Genomic DNA, 20687 nt, shown 5'->3' on the forward strand with positions numbered 1-20687 from the left:
TTTAAGCTTGGGCCTAAAAAACCAACCCCATCTATGATTCAGCTAGACTACCCTCCAAAATCGTTTCCCTTGGTGTGATCCATTTGAATCACGAATGGGTTTAACTTTTGGGCCTTTGACCTAATTATCAGTTTGAAGTCTAATGATTGCAGCCAACATTGTATAATCACAATAGTAGGCCTAACATGTCCAACTGATATTTTTATATCTAGTAAAAAAGAGTCAGGACAAGACTTGGGCTGGATTCACTATGCCAAAATTGTGAAAAAAGGACGGTCCAAAACTGTCTCAAATGACCAAAAAGGACGGTCATGGACCGTCGCAAGGGCCGTCAAATTTTGACGTGTCGTATTACTTAAAGGACAGTTGAAAACCGTCATTTTTATTAACGAAAAAAGGACGGTCATGGACTGTCTTAAAAAAGGATGGTCGTGAACCGTCCTTAAAAAGGACGGTCTCAGACCGTCTCTTATGAGTCTTTAAAGGACGGCCATCGACCGTCCTTTAAAAGGACGGTAAAGGACGGTTATGGACCGTCCTTAAAAAAGACTGTCGTAGACCGTCTCTGATGAGCCTTCAAAGGACGGCCATAGACCGTCCTTTAAAAGGATGGTCATGGACCGTCCTTAAAAAGGACTGTCATGGACCGTCTCTTATGGGCCTTCAAAGGACGGTCATGGACCGTCCCTTATAAGAGGGTTAATATACACTTGTTACATCATCATATTCTTCCTGATATACACCTGTTATATAATATATTTCATCATATTCACATTCACATCCATTTAAACCCAAACTACGTAAATCCAACATAAACTACATTCATCCAAACATAAACTACATCCATCTAAACCCAAACTATGGAAATCCAACATAAACTACATTCATCCAAATATAAACTACATCCATCCAAACACAAGCAATCTTATCCACATTACATTCATCCACACATAAATACATATAAGTTTAACATCATAAATAAAAAAAGAAAAAAAATCAGCAACAATTTTCTTTTTGTGTCTTTCACCTGAAAAAAAAAATATTAAACCAACAAAACATTATAATTCAGAATTGTATAAACTTCTTCCAAAAAAGTGGGCACTTTTTAAAAATAAAATTGATCATTAAAATAGGTTTAGGTTTAGGTTTTAGGTTTTGGGTGTTAGGTTTTAGGTTTAGGTTTAGGTTTAGGATTAGGTTTTAGGTTATAGGTAATAAGTTTAGGTTATAGGTTATAGGTTAAGGTTTAGGCTATAGGTTTTGGTTTAGGTTTAGGTTAAGGTTTATGCTTAGGTTATAGGTTTAGGTTATAGGTTTAGGTTTTAGTATATAGGTTATAGCTTTAGGGAATTGAGAATAGATTAAGCTTAAGGTTTAGGTTTAGGAAATCGGGTCTGAGTTCGGGATCCAGTTTAGGTTTGGGTTATCAAGTTTAGGTTTAAGTTTAGGTTAGGGAGTTGAGATTGGGATTATGTGTAGGTTTAGGCTCAAGGATTTGAAAATATATTTCGATTTTAGGTTTAGGTTTAGGTTTTAGGCTTATGTTTAGGTTATAGGTTTAGGTTATAAGTGCAGGTAATAGGTTTAGGTTTATGTTAGGTTATAGGTTAAGGTTTAGGTTTAGGAAATCGGGTTTGGGTTTGGGATCGGGTTTAGGTTTGGGTTTTCAAGTTTAGGTTTAGGTTTAGGTTAGGGAGTTGAGATTAGGATTATGTGTAGGTTTAGGTTTAGGGATTTGAGAATACATTTCGATTTTAGGTTTAGGTTTAGGTTTTAGGCTTATGTTTAGGTTATAGGTTTAGGTTATAAGTGCAGGTAATAGGTTTAGGTTTAGGTTAGGTTATAGGTTTAGGGAATTGAGAATAGGTTAAGGTTTAGGTTTAGGAAATCGGGTTCGGGTTCGGGATCGGGTTTAGGTTTGGGTTTTCACGTTTAGGTTTAGGTTTATGTTAGGGAGTTAGATTAGGATTAGGTGTAGGTTTAGGTTTAAGGATTTGAGAATACATTTAGGTTTTAGGTTTAGGTTTAGGTTTAGGTTAAGCTTGAGGTTTAGGTTTAGGTTTAGGTCATAAGCTATAGGTTTAAGGAATTGAGAATATGTTAATGTTTAGGTTTAGGAAATTGGGTTCGGGTTCGGGATCGGGTTTAGGTTTGGGTTTTCAAGTTTAGGTTTAGGTTTAGGTTAGGGAATTGAGATTAGGATTAGGTGTAGGTTTAGGTTTAAGGATTTGAGAATACACTTAGGTTTTAGGTTTAGGTTTAGGTTATAGATTTAGGTATAGGTTAGGTTATAGGTTAAGGTTTAGGTTTAGGAAATCGGGTTTGGGTTCAGGATCGGGTTTAGGTTTGGGTTTTCAAATTTAGGTTTAGGTTTAGGTTAGGGAGTTGAGATTAAGATTAGGTGTAGGTTCAGGTTTAGGGATTTGAGAATACATTTAGGTTTTAGGTCTATGTTTAGGTTATAGGTTATAGGTTTAGGTTTAGGTTTAGGTTTAGTTATAGGTTTAGGTTTCGGTTTAGGTTATAACCTATAGGTTTAGGGAATTGAGAACAGGTTAAGGTTTGGGTTTAGGAAATCGGGTTCGGGTTCGAGATCGGGTTTAGGTTTAGGTTAGGGAGTTGAGATTAACATTAGGTGTAGGTTTAGGTTTAGGGATTTGAGAATACATTTAGGTTTTAGGTTTAGGTTTAGGTTTAGGTTATAGGTTACAGGTTTAGGTTTAAGTTTAGGTCAAGGTTATAGGTTATAGGGTTAGGTTTTGATTTAGGTGATGGTTTAGGTTTAGGTTTAGGTTATAAGATATAGGTTTAGGGAATTGAGAATAGGTTAATGTTTAGGTTTAGGAAATCGGGTTCGGGTTCGGGATCGGGTTTAGGTTTGGGTTTTCAAATTTAGGTTTAAGTTTAGGTTAAGGAGTTGAGATTAGGATTATGTGTAGGTTTATGTTTAAGGATTTGAGAATACACTTAGGTTTTAGGTTTAGGTTTAGGTTATAGATTTAGGTTTAGGTTAGGTTATAGGTTAAGGTTTAGGGAATTGAGAATAGGTTAAGGTTTAGGTTTAGGATATCGGGTTCGGGTTCAGGATCGGGTTTAGGTTTGGGTTATCAAGTTTAGGTTTAGGTTTAGGTTAGGGAGTTGAGATTAGGATTAGGTGTAGGTTTAGGTTTAGGAATTTGAGAATACATTTAGGTTTTAGGTTTATGTTTAGGTTATAGGTTATAAGTTTAGGTTTAGGTTTAGGTTTAGGTTATAAGTTATAGGTTTAGGGAATTGAGAATAGGTTAAGATTTAGGTTTAGGAAATCGGGTTCGGGTTCGGGATCGGGTTTAGGTTTTGGTTTTCAAGTTTAGGTTTAGGTTTAGGTTAGGGAGTTGAGATTAGGATTAGGTGTAGGTTTAGGTTTTGGGATTTGAGAATACATTTAGGTTTTAAGTTTATGTTATAAGCTATAGGTTTAGGGAATTGAGAATAGGTTAAGGTTTAGGTTTAGGAAATCGGGTTCGGGTTCGGGATCAGGTTTAGGTTTGGATTTTCAAGTTTAGGTTTAGGTTTAGGTTAGGGAGTTGAGATTAGGATTAGGTGTAGGTTTAGGTTTAGGGATTTGAGAGTATATTAAGGTTTACGTTTAGAAAATCGGGTTTAGGTTCGGGATCGGGTTTAGGTTTGAGTTTTCAAGTTTAGGTTTAGGTTTAGGTTTGGGAGTTGAAATTAGGATTAAGTGTAGGTTTTGGTTTAGGGATTTGAGAATACATTTAGGTTTTAGGTTTAAGTTTATGTTACAGGTTACAGGTTTAGGTTTATGTTTAGGTTTAGGTTAAGGTTTAGGTTTAGGCTTAGGTTTAGGTTATAAGCTATAGGTTTAGGGAATTGAGAATAGGTTAAGGTTTAGGTTTAGGAAATCGGGTTCGGTTTCGGGATCGGGTTTAGGTTTTGGTTTTCATGTTTAGGTGTTTAGGTTTAGGTTTAGGTTAGGGAGTTGAGATTCAGATTAGGTGTAGGTTTATGTTTAGGGATTTGAGAATATATTTAGGTTTTAGGTTTATGTTTAGGTTATAGGTTATAGGTTTAGGTTTAGGTTTAGGTTTAGATTTCAGTTTAGGTTATAAGCAATAGGTTTAGGGAATTGAGAATAGGTTAAAGTTTAGGTTTAAGAAATCGGGTTCGGGTTCAAGATCGGGTTTAGGTTTGGGTTTTCAAGTTTAAGTTTATGTTTAGGTTAGGGAGTTGAGATTAGGATTAGGTGTAGGTTTAGGTTTAAGGATTTGAGAATACATTTAGGTTTTAGGTTTAGGTTTAGGTTTAAGTTATAGGTTACAGGTTTAGGTTAAGGCTATAGGTTATAGGTTTAGGTTAAGGTTTAGGTTAAGGTTAAGGTTTAGGTTTAGGTTTAGGTTTAGGTTATAAGCTATAGGTTTAGGGAATTGAGAATAGGTTAAGGTTTAAGTTTAGGAAATCGGGTTCGGGTTTAGGTTTGGGTTATCAAGTTTAGGTTTAGGTTTAAGTTAGGGAGTTTAGATTAGGATTAGGTGTAGGTTTAGGTTTAAGGATTTGAGAATACATTTAGGTTATAGGTTTATGTTTAGGTTATAGGTTATAGGTTTAGTTTTAGGTTTAGGTTAAGGTATAGGTTTAGGTTTCGGTTTAGGTTATAAGCAATAGGTTTAGGGAATTGAGAATATGTTAAGGTTTAGGTTTAGGAAATCGGGTTCGGGTTCGGGATCGGGTTTAGGTTTTGGTTATCAAGTTTAGGTTTAGGTTTAGGTTAGGGAGTTTAGATTAGGATTAGGTGTAGGTTTAGGTTTAGGGATTTGAGAATACATTAAGGTTTAGGTTTAGGTTTAGGTTTATGGATTTGAGAATAGGTTTAGGTTTAGGTTTACATTTAGGTTAAGGTTATATGTTAAGGTTAAGGTTATAGGTATAGGTTATAGGTTTAGGTTTAGGTTAGGTTATAGGTTTTTGGTTAAGGTTTAGGTTATAGTTATAGGTTTTAGGATTTGAGAATAGGTTTAGGTTATAAGTATATGTTTAGGTTAGGTTACAGGTTAAGGTTTAGGGAATTGAGTTTAGGTTATAGGTTCAGGTTATAGGTTATAGGTTATCGGTTTAGGTTATAGGTTTTGGGATTTGAAAATAGGTTTAGGTTAGGTTATAGGTTAAGGTTTAGGGAATTGAGTTTAGGTTATAGGTTATAGGTTTAGGGTATGGTTTAGGTTATAGGTTTTGGGATTTGAGAATAGATTTAGGGAATAAGTATAGGTTTAAGTTAGGTTGTAGGTTAAAGTTTAGGGAATTGAGTTTAGGTTATAGGTTAAGGGTGTGGTCCCTGCAAAAATAGATATAAACACGGCCTGCTCCAATTGGCCAGGCCCTTCCAATGCTGTCCATAGGAAATGGACAGCTTCATCATAATCATAATAGCGGTTCCCATCTTTCAGGGACCCCGCTCAACATCCGGATAGCTCCGACGCACATCCGGGTCTGCTCCATCAATTTCGAATAAATACATAAACATGGCCTGTCCAAATGGTCAGGCCCTTCCAATGCTATTCATAGGAAATGGACAGCTTCATCATGGTCATAATAGCAGTTCCCACCTTTCAGGGACCCCCGCTTAACATCCGGATAGCTCCGACGCACATCCGGGTCTTCTCCATAAATTTTGAGTAAATACATAAACATGGTCTGTCCAAATGGTCAGGCCACTCTAATGCTGTCCATAGAAAATTGACAGCTTCATCAGGGTCATAATAGCGGTTCCCACCTTCCAGGGACCCCCGCTCAACATCCGGATAGCTCCGACGCACATCCGGGTCTGCTCGATCAATTTCGATCTGATACATTTAAAAACAACATAATTATATCTAAAAGCATTTGGATACCCGGGGAACGCCTCCCATATTCGTATTGTTGGTTACTCATCCCTTTGTCTATAAGTCACAATCGACCAACACTTTCTATTGCTACCTGTACTCTGAAACCAACATAAATATAACTGGGAAACAATATAAGGAATAAGAAAAAATGAATTTACCTGTGCACATTACTAAATGTTTCCATATATGGAGGTGATATTATATCTTTGATAGCCACAACCTGTATGACAGAGAAAAATGCAACCAATATAGTCTATTACAATTCAAAGGAGAAAAAAGATTTGTGGCTGCACCAATATTCTAGTACATTACGAATGGCTGCCTACGTACCCAAAAAGTCAGATTGGGATCAAGCTACTATGTAGTTCTTTTTAATTAACCAAGTAACTAAAGGTCATAAATTTCATATTTAACAAAGTATCGTTGAACGTCGTCTCAAATTGTTTCTGGTTGGTGCATTTAAAAAAATTCAAATACACATCATGGTCATAACAACGGTTCCCACCTTTTAATATTATTATAAACAAAAATAGATTTTTTTCATATTATTATAAACAACTATAAATGATTTACAGTTAACCCCAACAAAGAGTTTGAATTTCATTTGATAATACAATTGATAGCAAAGATGTAAATGATTTATAAAATGATCTGTAAAAATGTTTAAGATGCAATAAATTGCAGTCTAACTAGTTGGACTTGAGACTTCTTAATTCTAAATATTTAAGATGCATTAGATACAAAATATATCTAACAATGGTTTAGGTTTAGGTTATAGGTTTAGGTTTAGGTTAATGTTGTAGGTTATAGGTTTAGGTTATAAGTTTACCTTTGTGATTTTTGTGACTACAGCATGTCCCTAGTGATGAATGTTAATACATTAGTTAGAGTTATCAGTTTTACTTTGGATCAATACTAGTTCAATCACTGAATATCATGTGGGGACACAACAAATATTATTGATCATTGATGTTTTACATAATAACATAGAATACATGTCTTGGTATGCTTGTATCTAAAAATAACAACACATGCACAAATATCCTTGGTAACTTGTGAATTTGAATGCTATATCACCCTTACGGCACTAGGTCATCAGGTGCTTATCATGGAATTGGAAAAATGCTTAAGCAAAAGCATTCTTATATGCGAATTAAAATACTCATTACTCACTTCTTGAATAATGTAATTTCTACTTCAAAAGCATTAGCTGAATGCATTCTAGATCTTCCTTCAAAACTAATATGTAAAGGATTTTTTTTTTTTGTAATGATGAGTTGATTTTGGTAAATAGTTTTTGATCTATCTAATTCTACTCTAAATAAAGCAGACCTTATGAGAAGCATTTACCTTGATTTTTCATTTCCATTTTTCATTTTTTGGTGCAGTTCTTTGTTTCCACACCAGGATTCTGCTTTTGCAATTACAAGTGGTGGTTTGTGCTTCTTGCGTTGTTTGGCTTGTGTATGTTTTTTGGCACCACCTCAGCGCCTTTCAATGAAAGTTTCTTGCTATCTTTCAAAAGAAGTGGTGGCTTGCGCTGTGAGTGATGTCAATGTGTGCCTCTACCATGGCTGGTCCCAAAGCTAGGGTAAAAGAGTAATAGTCATGTCAATTACAATTGCATGTCTTATCATGAATGAAACATCCTAATTAAATCCAAGATGAACAAAACATTGGAAAGCCATTTACCAAAAAAAAAAAAAAAGAGGAAAGAAATTCAAAGAAATAAATAAATAAGAAAGTCAAAGAAATAAATAATGGAAAATTGAACTTACCTGACATGCATGCCTTCTTCAATATCTGTTGGTGAAACTTTATCGCCCAAACCAACAACAAACGGCGGGTACAGAAAGAATTAGGTCCATCAAAATGTGCCAAGATTCTTAAGTTATACCAACCTGAAATAACAAAACATCGCATAGAAAATATACCTTGGCAATTTGCTTTACATTTATTACATACTTTGCTTCGTCAGAAATCTGGTTTATTATTTTTGTGCATCTTGCAACCTGCTCAAAACATAAATAAACACATATGTAAGGTCAAACAACATACCATGTAGTCATAATCACAACAACAGGCAGCCCTCATAAAGATTACCTGAAGAGGCTGCTCCTCTTGCATCATTTGTTTATTAGAAACAAGATTCCACTAGTTGGGTGCAGCTAACCCAGTGTTTGAATATTTTATTCCTGTTGTTTAAATGAAACAAAATCTTCCTATTCAAAAAGTTTTATAATGCAGATAGGGGTAGATGCAAAGAAAAGCCCATAAAAGGGTATTTTCCAGTAGTGCGAAGATAAATATTAACCATGTTGGAGACTGCGCGGCTTTGTACTTGTGGTGTGGTCCGCTTGAGCTTTCCATATGCTTCCTTTTTGTTCTTTAGACCTCAAATTATATGTTAGCATGGATGAATGGAGTGAATAAAATAAATAAATAACAGTGAACCCCACAGAGTTTACTCTGGTAAAGGTAACGAGTAACTCACTTAAATGTGGCGGAGAAAGGTTTCCTTAAAACATTCATAATCAGTGTGGGAATTCCCACTGATTTCAGTAGAAACCAATGTGGGAATTAAATTCATTGATTTCCATTATGCATAAACCCAAAAAAATAGACTTGGGTCAACTTGATCCTATCAAAACATGAAAACCAAATATTTAAGCAGAAAATGCACATAAATTGGTAAAAAGGGAAAATTTTAATCACTATAAAAACTAGTAAGTCGATATCGCTTACATGCAAACTAAACTGTGAAAAACAAAAACACCAAAAATACAAAAAAATAGTAACCAAGTTCCTTTCTTGCATTAAAAGGAAAAGGAGAGGCTTCCATGCATGTTGCCCTGTTGAAAACCCAAGTTCCTTTCTTGCATTAAATTGGAAAGAGTTGGGGCACAAGCTACCACCAGCAAGACCTTTCCAAAGGCTCCTAATCTTTGCTTATTAGCTAGGTGCAAACAAACAGTAAAAAAATGCATTTCCATTTAGGTCTTGTTCAGTTAGTGCAAATCAAGGAAGCAAAGCAAAACAAACATGCAACATAGGCAAGAGGTAAACTACATCAGCCAAACCCTTTGCACTTGTTTGTTTTGCAAAATTTAAGTCTTAGAAAATGCTTTCCCTTTGTATTTGAAACTGTTTGGATTGCAATCTCACAAAATAAAACATTTTTCCTCCAAAATTGTCATTGAAAACATCACATCAAAAACAAACTTGTTTCCTTCATTTGAGCTTTTGAAAAAGAAATAAAATATATAGGGGGTACTCCCTTATTGAGGGAAATGCAAAGGCAAACAGTTTGCCACAACATCATCCACTTTCCAAGCAAGTGTAAACATATTGTTAGCATAAATCGAATGCCTCTCCTATTTTAGGGGTCATTTGGATGGTGGTTAATGATTTACTAATAAATCATTTACAATGTTTGAATAGCCTGAAATTGGTATTAAAAATAATAACAATAAATAAATAAATAATTGAAATCTACCTCATAGGCTTTCATTAAAAAAAAATAAAGCCACTGCCCCCTCCTCATTTACTAGTAAATGAAAACTCACCTTTTTGGTGGTAAATGAGAAGGGGGCTTTGTTAATAAATCATTTGCAAGTAGAGAATAATTGCAAAGATTAAAGCAAAACCAATCTAATGAAAGAGATAATATGACATTCAATAAAAAATGCACAACATAGTCAAATTTTCAATACACAAATCATTGCACAATCAATGGATTCTAAACAATGCCAGCCATCCAAACGATTGGACTTCTTATCCAAACAGATGCACACATTCTTCACACCACAGCCCATCGATGGCGAGGCCTGCCAAACAGACAGTCTAGATCACCAAATATGCCCTCTAAATGTAGCAATACTTGTCAAACCAAAACGCAGATGCATGCATGCAAATGCAGTTTACCATATTATCAAGACTTCTCTAAATTCCTCATCCATAAATTAATAATTAAAAAAAAACTTTAAAATTAAAAACATTTTAGAAAAGAGAGATGAAATAGCAGGGTACCTCAAATGCGTAAACAAAGAAGCAGCTGCTATCCTTGATTTCGGAAATTGCCAACCTGACCACGCCCTCGAAGAAACCCTAACCACACATGATAGGGCCCACAATCTCCAAGCACTTGTGGCCCACCAATGCATGCACCTGATCTACCACACTCAAACTCCCCTGCCCAGGCACCGCCCCCCGCCTTCTCTTCCATGACGAAGAACCGTTGCGGCATTCCCCAGGAAGGCCCTTCCTCTCTCTAGCAACTGCCTCTTTCGGATCAATCTCCGTCGTTCGATTATTGCAGGCCACAATTGGCAAGAGGAGGATGCCGGATTCGGTACGGAAGCCGACGACATCCGAGCCGGAGGGAGAGGAGAGAGAGAGAGAGAGAGAGAGAGAGAGAGAGAGAGAGAGAGAGAGAGAGAGAGAGAGAGAGAGAGAGAGAGAGAGAGAGAGAGAGGCAGAGAGAGAGAGGGAGAGGCGTAGATAGAGAGAGAGGGAGAGGTGCAGAGAGAGAAGAAGAGATGGAGGGATAGGGAGTGGTTAGGGCCGGCGCCCTAACCCCTCTTTATATCGGACACGGATGAGTAGCGAGACTCGCTACTGAAGTGACATCACCAAGTTATGTGGGCCCCACCATGATGTATGTTTTGTATCCACACCGTTCATACATTTTTAGAGATCATTTTAGGGTATTAACCAAAGAGTGATGCAGATCCAAGGCTGGAGTGGACCCCACCACAGAAAACAGTGGGGAGAGTGATGCCTACCGTTGAAACCTTCCAAAGGTCCATCATGATGTTTTTTTTGAGATCCAACCTGTTCATGTGTTATCGAAGACATGGAAGAAGGGAAAACACAAATATCAGCTTGATTTGAAACTTTTGTGGACCTTAGAACTTTTTAACGGTGGGCATCACTCTCCCCACTATTTTCTGTGGTGGGGTCCACTTGAGATTTTGATCTGACTCATTCTTTGGATCATCCCCTAATATGATCTCTCCAAGTAGATGGACGGCATGGATACAAAACATACAACATGGTTGGGCCCACAGAACTTAGTGACGTCACCTGACTAGCAAGTCTATGTACTCAACCTGTCAGTAGCAAATCCACGTCCCAATGGAAATGGGGTGGGTGACGTCAGCAAGTCCTGTGGGTCCCATCATGAGGTATGTGTTATATCCAAACCATCCGTCCATATGAGGAGCTCGTCGTAACGCTTGAGATGAAAAATAAGATAAATCTAACTATTAAGTGGACCACACGATCAAAAGTAGTGAGGGATTGAATGTCTACCATTGAAACCCTTTTGGGGGTGACAGAAGTTTTGGATCAATAAGAAATTTGTTATGGTGGGCCCTATGAAATTTTTAATAGTGGACTGCCTAATTTTTGGGACCATGTCCTAAAATGGGCTGGAAAAAAAAGATGGACAGGATGGATATTTATCAAATCGTCAAGGTGGGCTCCAACGTAAGGGTAACACTTAAAATACCGCAGGAATGCATCCATAATTTTTATTTGAAATCCAACCTGTTCAAAAGTTTAAAAAAGCATGAAATAAGTTAAAACACAAATATCAGCTTGATCTAAAACTTTCGTGGCCCTTAAACAGTTTTTAATGGTGGGTGTCACTATCCCCACTATTTTCTGTGCTGGGGTCCACTAGAGCTTTGGATTTATCTTTGGATATTGCCCTAAAATGATCTCTCCAAATGGATGGAACATGTGGATATAAAACATACATCATGGTGGGGCCCAAAATTGAGAGGTATATAAATATCAAGTGGACCACACCACATGAAAACAATAGTGATTGGAAATCTATCATTAAAATCCTATGTAAGGCCCACTGTACTCTTTATTTGGCATCCAATCTGTTTATTAGGTCATACAGGCTTAGATGAAGGGGAAAAACAAAAATCATCTCAATTCAAAACTTTTATGTGTTTTAAATGGTTGACGGTCATTCAACACTATTTCTTGTAACGTGGTCCATTTCAAATTGGGAAATGCCTCATTTTTGGTCTCATGCCATGAGATGATCTTTAAAAATAGATGGACGGCATGGATTAAACACATACATCATGGTTGGGCCCACAAGCCATTGGATTGGGGGGGGGGGGGGGGGAGTCACCATTTTTGGATAATTCTATAAAATGATCTCAAAAAATGGATGAACGGTGTGGGTTGATCCTAAATTTTCGGTAAATCCAAAACCCAAGAGGACCATGCCACACAAAACGGTGTCGAATAATGATTTCCACTGTTGATACCTTCCTTGGGCCCACAGTAATGTTTATTTGTCATCCAACATGTTCATAATATCAAAAAAATATGAATGAAGGGAAAATACAAACATCAGCCTAAATGTGGGCCACACCACATAATATAATGGAGGGGTTTCCTTAGAACATTCATAATCATATATTAGGCCTGCCTAAATGTGATTCACATATCTAACCCGTTCATTATGTGTGTCCCACTTGGATGAGGGGTCAGACCAATTTTCAACTGCATCCATGTCTGTATTAACTTATAAACAGGTTGGATCTTAAATAAACATCGCGGCGGGCCTTAAGAAGGTTTCAATGGTGGGTGTCACTATCCCACTCTTTTCTATGGTGGGTCCACTTGAACTTTGGATCTGCCCCGTTAGTCAAATGCATCATTCCATGGTGGGCCACGAGCTTAAAAATAAAGTCAATACATGACTTGGGTGGGCCATACCACATACTATAGTTGAGAGGGTTACCCTCCCATTAAAACATTTCATAATTATTTATTGGGCCCACCTAGATGTGGTTCATAGATCCAGCCCATTCATTATGTGTGTCCCACTTGGATGAGGAGTCAAACCAAGTTTCATACACATCCAAAACTCATGTGGGCCCCACCAAATGTTTTTATATGTGGGGCGCACACAGATTCACCTCATTGGAAGTTCCCATGAGGTGACCTTATAGTACCATTTCACTATTTAGGTAACTCCTCCATGGGTGTTACTCTAACCGTGTAGGGCCCACCTTGATATATTTTACGTATATCAACACCGACCATATATTTTTCCATCATATTTTAGGACATGATTTCAAATCATAAGAACTAAATAATCTCAGGTGGGCCATACCAATCAAAAAAATGATGAATAATTATTAAAAACCTTTTGAAGGCCACAAAAGTTTTGGATCAATTTGATCTTTGTAGTTTACCTTCATCTAGATCTTCTTTACATTATCAACAAGTTGGATTGCAAATAAACATTACTAAAACCTTACGATGGGCTCTTTATAATTTTTAATGGCGATGTACTATATTATCATTCTTTCCAGTGGTGTGGCCCACTTAAGATTTAAATCTACACAATTTTTTATACCCAGCCCAAAAATGGGTTGGAGAAACATAGGGGCGGCAAGGATATACAACACATCATCAAAATCACACTTTTGTTATCTAACTTTTCAATTTTTCTTGTCAAAATACAAAATCTAGTTTTCTTTTTTAAAATATATATATATATTTTTACAATTTGTCAATTTTTTCACAATTTTGTTTAATTTTTAAAATTTTCTTTTTCAATTCAAAATATCATTTTTTTAATCTCACTTTTGTTATATAAATATTTAATTTTTCGTGTCAAAATACAAAATCTAGTTTTCTTTTTAAAAAAAATATATTTTTTTACAATTTGTCAATTTTTTCACAATTTTGTTTAATTTTTTAAATTTTCTTTTTCAAAATATCATTTTTTTAATCGAAATCTTGTAATATAACTTTTTAATTTTTCTTGTCAAAATACAAAATCTAGTTGTCTTTTTTAAAAAATATATATTTTTACAATTTGTCAATTTTTTCACAATTTTGTTTAATTTTTAAAATTTTCTTTTTCAAAATATCATTTTTTTATCGATTTTTTTTTTTTCAAAATTATCAACATTATTTAAATTTAAATAACCTCATGGGAAGTTCCTATGAGGTGACCTTATAGTATCATTTCACTATTTAGGTAACTCCTTCATGGGTGTTACTCTAACCGTGTAGGGCCCACCTTGATATATTTTATGTATATCGACACCGTCCATTCACTATATTTTACTGATCATTACCCTCAATTTGACTAGTTACTCGCCTCAATCATACTGCATATGAGAAAGATATTGGGCAAACAAGATTGATCAACAATTTAAGTGAATTTTGATTTAAACATATGAAGTTATTTACTCTTCATGTCCGGACTGATCAGATTGTCCCAAAACAGTTAAAGGTTGTTCATAATATCAAAAATATATAAATTAATAAAAAACACAAACATCAGCTTGATCCAAAACTTCTATGGCCTCTAAGAAATTTTAAATGGTAGAGGTTCAATCACATTATTTCCTGTGGTGTGGTCCACTTGAGCTTTGGATATGCTTCTTTTTTGTTTTTTAGACCTCAAATTATTTGTTAACATGGATGAATGGAGTGGATAAAATAAATAAATAACGGTGAACCCCACAGAGTTTACTCTGGTAAAGGTAACGAGTAACTCACTTAAATGTAGTGGAGAAAGGTTTCCTTAAAACATTCATAATCATATATTGAGCCTACCTGAATGTGATTCACATATCCAACCCACTCATTATGTGTGTCCCACTTGGATGAGGGGTCAGACCAAGTTTCAACCGCATCCAAAACTCATGTGGGCCCCACCAAGTGCTTTTATATTTTTTAGGATGTCTTCACATAGTTTTAAATGGTATGGCCCACTTGAGTTTCGTTTACGGATGATTTTTGAGATATCTCATAACCTAAAGGGGACACATCAAATCCACGGTGTTGATGTTCGACAAACATCATGATGGGGCCCACAAAACTTACTAACATCAATTCTTAGGTTCTCACGAGGTCAGTAAGTTGGGTCACAATTTTAACCAGAATATTTGGCCCATTTTACATGTCTAGTCCATTCACTCTATTTTACTATCAATACTCTCAATTTGACTAGTTACTCGTCTCAATTTTAACCAGAATATTTGGCCCATTTTACATGTCTACATATGAGAAAGATATTGGGCATACAATATTGATCAACAATTTCAGTGAAATTTGATTTAAACATCTAAAGTTATTTACTATTCAATTTGAACTGATTAGATTGTCCAATAACGATTAAAGGTTCAATTAGTGGATGTGCCTAATAATTTAGTAATTTTATTTTTCACAAATAAATTTAAGATTATTTTTTTTTCAAAACGTATATATATATATATATATATATATATATATATATACTCTTTTAACTAAATATCATTTTTATTATAAATAACTTTAACATTTTTTTTTACAAAATTTAGTTTTCTTTTTTAAAATATATATATTTTTTACAATTTGCCAATTTTTTCACAATTTTGTTTAATTTTTTAAATTTTCTTTTTCAAAATATCACTTTTGTTATATAACTTTTTAATTTTTCTTTTCAAAATACAAAATCTAGTTTTCTTTTTTAAAAAATATTTTTTTTTTTTACAATTTGTCAATTTTTTCACAATTTTGTTTAATTTTTTAAATTTTCTTTTTCAAAATATCATTTTTTAAATATCACTTTTGTTATATAATTTTTTAATTTGTCTTTTCAAAATACAAAATCTAGTTTTCTTTTTAAAAAAATATATATTTTTTTACAATTTGTCAATTTTTTCACAATTTTGTTTAACTTTTTAAATTTTCTTTTTCAAAATATCATTTTCAAAATATCACTTTTGTTACACAACTTTTTAATTTTTCTTTTCAAAATACAAAATCTAGTTTTCCTTTTTAAAATATATAATTTTTTTACAATTTGCCAATTTTTTCACAATTTTGTTTAATTTTTTAAAATTGCTTTTTCAAAATATCATTTTCTTATCGATTTTTTTTTTTCAAAATTATCAACATTATTCAAAGTTCTTAATTTTTATTTCAAAATCTAGATTTTTATAAAATTACATTTTTTTTCAAAATCTAAAATTTTTTCTTAAACATTGTTAGTTATTTTTCTAAGCTTTTTAACTTTTTAACTTTTTAACTTTTTATTTTTTTTATTTTTATTTTTATTTTTTATTTTTTTACGAAATTCATAAATTTTTTTGTTCTTAATTTTTGACTTGAGCACTAGAGACAGTTTAAGACCGTCTCTAATGCAGACGGTCTTTGACAGTCTCAAATGACCACTGTAAGAAGGCTATGGACTGTCTCTAATAGAGACGGTCTTTGACAGTCTCAAATGGAGACTGCTAAGGGCTGTCCCTAATATAGACTATTTTTGACAGTTTCAGATTACAGGAAAAGACGGCCAATGACCGTCTCTAATTGAGACGGTCCTTGACAGTCTCAAATTACCAGTAAGAGACGGCTAATGATCGTCTGTCACGCCCCAAACTCGGTAATCGGATTCACAAGGAACCCGATGGCCGGTTCTGGCCGCAACAGCCTCCGTAGTACCCCATTCTCGGCTCCTGAGGTAGGTTCCGATCCTGGGATCCTACAAGGAGGATTTTCATAACAGTACAATCACTTCCAATGCGAGCATACCCAAGATCACAGCAAGTACATCTGAGAATAACAAAGGCACACATCACAAAATCCACTAAAAATTTGAACTTTTACAATCATCCAAAAGGTCCAAAAGGACATACATGAGAATAAAAGGAAAAGAGAGAAATCAGCAACACTGGAGTCCTCACTGCTCAACTTACTCCACGCTCTGCTGCTACGGTGCCTACCTAGAGTCTCTTGCATGCATCAATCGTGCATAAGCTTATAGAAGCTTAGAGGGTGGTGTAAGTGTGACAATGGTGCACAGAAGAATAGTGGGAGGTATAAGGAGAGAAGCATGATCAATGAACATATCACTAGTCTTACCAAGGCTTCACATGAATGCGATGCAATAAGTAATGGGTGCCATACCAAGGCAATGTATGAAGGGGGGCTTGTACAGCCAATGCTAATGCGATGCAAGTAATGTCAGTGCTCATATCTAAACCATATGTTAAGTACATTTTCAATCATAAGGAAATCACCGGGGTCCATTACACTGTTGAATGACTGCCGCTCTGCAGACCCCGCACAGTCAAACGAGCGTAAGAGACCTCACTACCCGCCTGTGGACAACCAATCACCAACAAGGCCTGAAGGTAGCGGACCAATTTACGAGCTGGTCAGACTCAGCCTAGCAATGCCTCCTCACACCAGGCAGGTAAGGCCACACCCCTATCCAACCGACTACACGACAGTGGGAGTCGCGGCCTAACGGTATAAGGCCCTCGTGCGCTCATGTATTTCACCCGGTCACGGTGTTGGAGCAGATCTTTGGTACCATGGAAGTTTTGGAAATTTCACCCATGGGCATCCTATGTACCCGGTATGCTCAACTAATATTTCCGGTGTCCACACATACGGCCATCCGAATACCCCTGTGGAGGCAAGGCCCTGATGAAGTAAGGGCGGATATCCACAAGCTATGCAATGCCAGATGCATGAATCACACAATCACCCATGCATCAATTCCAGGCATCCATCTCTTGGGGAGATAGCAACATGTCCTATACAATGACACAGCCATGGCCAATCATACTTCAACCAAGCATGCATATGATGCGTATGGGAGTGGCCCATGAAGATGAATAGGGGTGCTGATGAGGTGAAGATGAACTCTCTACCTAACTATGAAGGGTCTAGGTACTTAACCAATTCCTTATAAGGAATACAACCTCTAGTGGGGGCCCGTACACCTGGGGTAGCCCACGAGACTAATGGTATAGGCCTACATAGATGAAACGGGCCTAGCAAAGGTCTATGGTGGGCCTTTAACCACCTATAGAAGCCCATGGGCCTACCTTAGGGCCACCAATGTGGACATCCAACCACAATTGGTCCCCAAGAGTTAGCCCATCTCTAATTGTTCATGGATCAAGGCCCAAGGCCCACGCAATATTAGAAATAAGAAACGGGCAGCCATAATCATATCACAAATACTCATGTTGGGCTTCAGAAAGGCGGCCCAAGGCCTATCTACAACATGGGTCCAAGGGAAACACACATAGCCCAACCCATATATATTGCTATGGGCCCATAGGGGAAAGGTTAGAGCCCAACATAAAGGCCGCTAATCCCATATATTGTGGTGGCCTAGTGGGCAGCCCATTGCTCAAACCGCATGGGCAAATGTCATGCTCTTAGTCAAGTAAGTTGGGCCTACAACCCGGCCCAAGTATTAAAGTTGATTTGGTGGGCAACCAAGGGCCCATCTACTTGTGTAATCCAGCCTACTAAGCCAACACAATAGTATGGTAAAAATGGCCCAAGAGTTCAATGGGCCTATCTGGAAAGTTCTAGCCCAATTGGGCTTAAAGAATTCAATAACCAGTTACATCCATGGACCCGATTAAATTCAACTGTGGTGGGCCTCAAAAGTGCATTTATTAAGGCCAACATTTAAGGAACCAAAGGTATAAATTATTCTCTCTAAGATCTTCACAATGTAGTGGGCCCCACTGCTCAAAATTTCAGCCCAAAGGCCAATCATAATTATAACAAGTTGCTGGATTTTTAACCCAACAGGTTTATGGGCTTATTGGAGTCCAGTAGTTGTTTCATTTGATTAGGACATCAGCCCAAGTGGTCCAGCTATCAAGTCAGAGGGCCCCACTACATAGGGTTACATCATACTACACAAGGGAGTAGGTGGGCCACACTGCTAGACCAAAGTCTAGCAGGTAGCCCACATGGGGCGTCTCATATGGGCCTGGGTATTTGGCCCAAACTGACCCGAATTTGCAGGCCGCACCACAGTCAGCTCGATTGTCCGTTGGGCCTAAAAGTTTTTAGAGTGACACTTCTATAGGTGAGTCACATCCTCACAAAATTTCATAATTTTTTAACACTTAAAAATATTTTAATTTATTTAAATGAAACAGACTGTCCAGAAAATCGGACTGATCTGGACACCATATTGTAATGGGCCGGTCCAGCCACCACCATGGTGTGTACAGGTGTCCATTGGCCCCCAAATTTTGTAGGTGGGTCCTAACATGAGTGAAACACCCCTATACAAAATTTTATGATTTTTGGATACTCATAAATATTTTAATTAAATTAGGAATTTCAATCTGTCCAGGAAGAGATGTTGTTGTCCATGCATTGTTTACCCAATAAGGTGGGCCCAACCTTCATCCAAGAGGGGGAAAATGGAGGTTTAGTATTTTCTTCATAAAATAAAGTAAGGTGAGGTCCATAAAAGTGGCCCATCCTTCAGAGAAACCAAGCTGAAGTGTATGTTTTCCCTCCATGCATGTGGGTTGGACAGCCCAACAAGGTGGACCGCCCACCCCTATGGGCCTCCTTTTTGGGTACCATATCATGGACCATCTGAGGTATGACCCATCACACCTCATGGTGGGGTCCATACCTTCTCATTACACCCCATACTTATAAAGAAAATAATGGCAATCATGATCCAAAAATCCATGCTAAAGATTGAACATGACAATCCATGCAACAGTCCAGGTTTTTGGACAGCAATACATGGCTGGACACATCAGTGTATATTTCAATGATCTCAGCCATAAAAAGGGTTTGTGGCCTTCCTCAGTGGGCCCCACATAAGTCCAGATCACATACTAGGACTAAGACACTTGCATGCATTGATTAAGGTGTCCAATGATCATGGAGTTAGGTGGTAAGAGCATCCCACCTTACTGGATTTTTATTTGTATTTATTTTGGGACATCCAAGGCCCACTAAATGGGCCACACACACATTATCATCCATATATCAGAGAAAAGAGAAGAAGAAAAGAGAGTAATCCGGCCATGGGGGTAGGGCCCCGCCACTAGTGGGCCCTCCCAAGAGTGAATCATACCCATACAACTACATTGATTGTACATGCAACATAAAATCACTACATGCATGATCTATAATTGCTATGGATGGTTGGGATGCCATCCCAACATAATCTTTAGGGTCTAGATGACCTTAAGATGGAGTGGATCATTAAATACATCATGATGGGGTCCATGGAGAATGGCCCCATCATGGATCATGACATGCATGTAGGATGGGCCAAAGGGCCACATCCATGGGATCAAATGGGATCCCCACCATGGATTGGTGGGTCCCACATCATCCATCTAGGAAGAAAAATAAGATCAAAGGATAGAAAACAAGATTAGAAATTATAATCACCCACCTTAATGGATCTCACTCCAAAGTTACATCAATCTTCTCTTTATGCTCCAAAGGACATGTTTCAATGGGTGAGATGGATTATTGAAGGTTAGATGGGAGGGGATTTGAGGGAGAAGGGGCTGGAGAAGAGGAAAAATGGGGCTAAATTTTTTTCTAAGAGAGAGAAAGAGAGAAGAGAGTAGAGAGAAAATGAGAGGGAGAGTATGGAAATTGCTAGAAAAGAGAGAGGAAAAGTAATCATCACTCTCTCTCCTAGATAAGAGAAAAATCATCATAGCCTATGGTGATATAAACTATGTTGCTAGGCTAGAGTAGGGATGGGTAGTGTGTGGGTGGTGGGTGGTGTAGGATTTGGGGGTTTAGGTAGTGTATGGGTAGTGTGTTGGAATTTGCACAAAAGAGAGTGGCCACCTTGAAAAATGTGCCCTCCACACTAGGTGGGCCACATGATCATGCTCAAAGGCTACAAATGAGATGCACATAACTTATGATCCACACATCGGATGGACACACAAGACGCATCATTGGAACCGCGGCGACGATGCGGTCACAATGGCATAGGTCTCAACTCGATCCGAGTTGGGT

Source organism: Magnolia sinica, chromosome 19 (genome assembly GCF_029962835.1).
Source record: "Magnolia sinica isolate HGM2019 chromosome 19, MsV1, whole genome shotgun sequence".
NCBI lineage: Eukaryota > Viridiplantae > Streptophyta > Magnoliopsida > Magnoliales > Magnoliaceae > Magnolia > Magnolia sinica.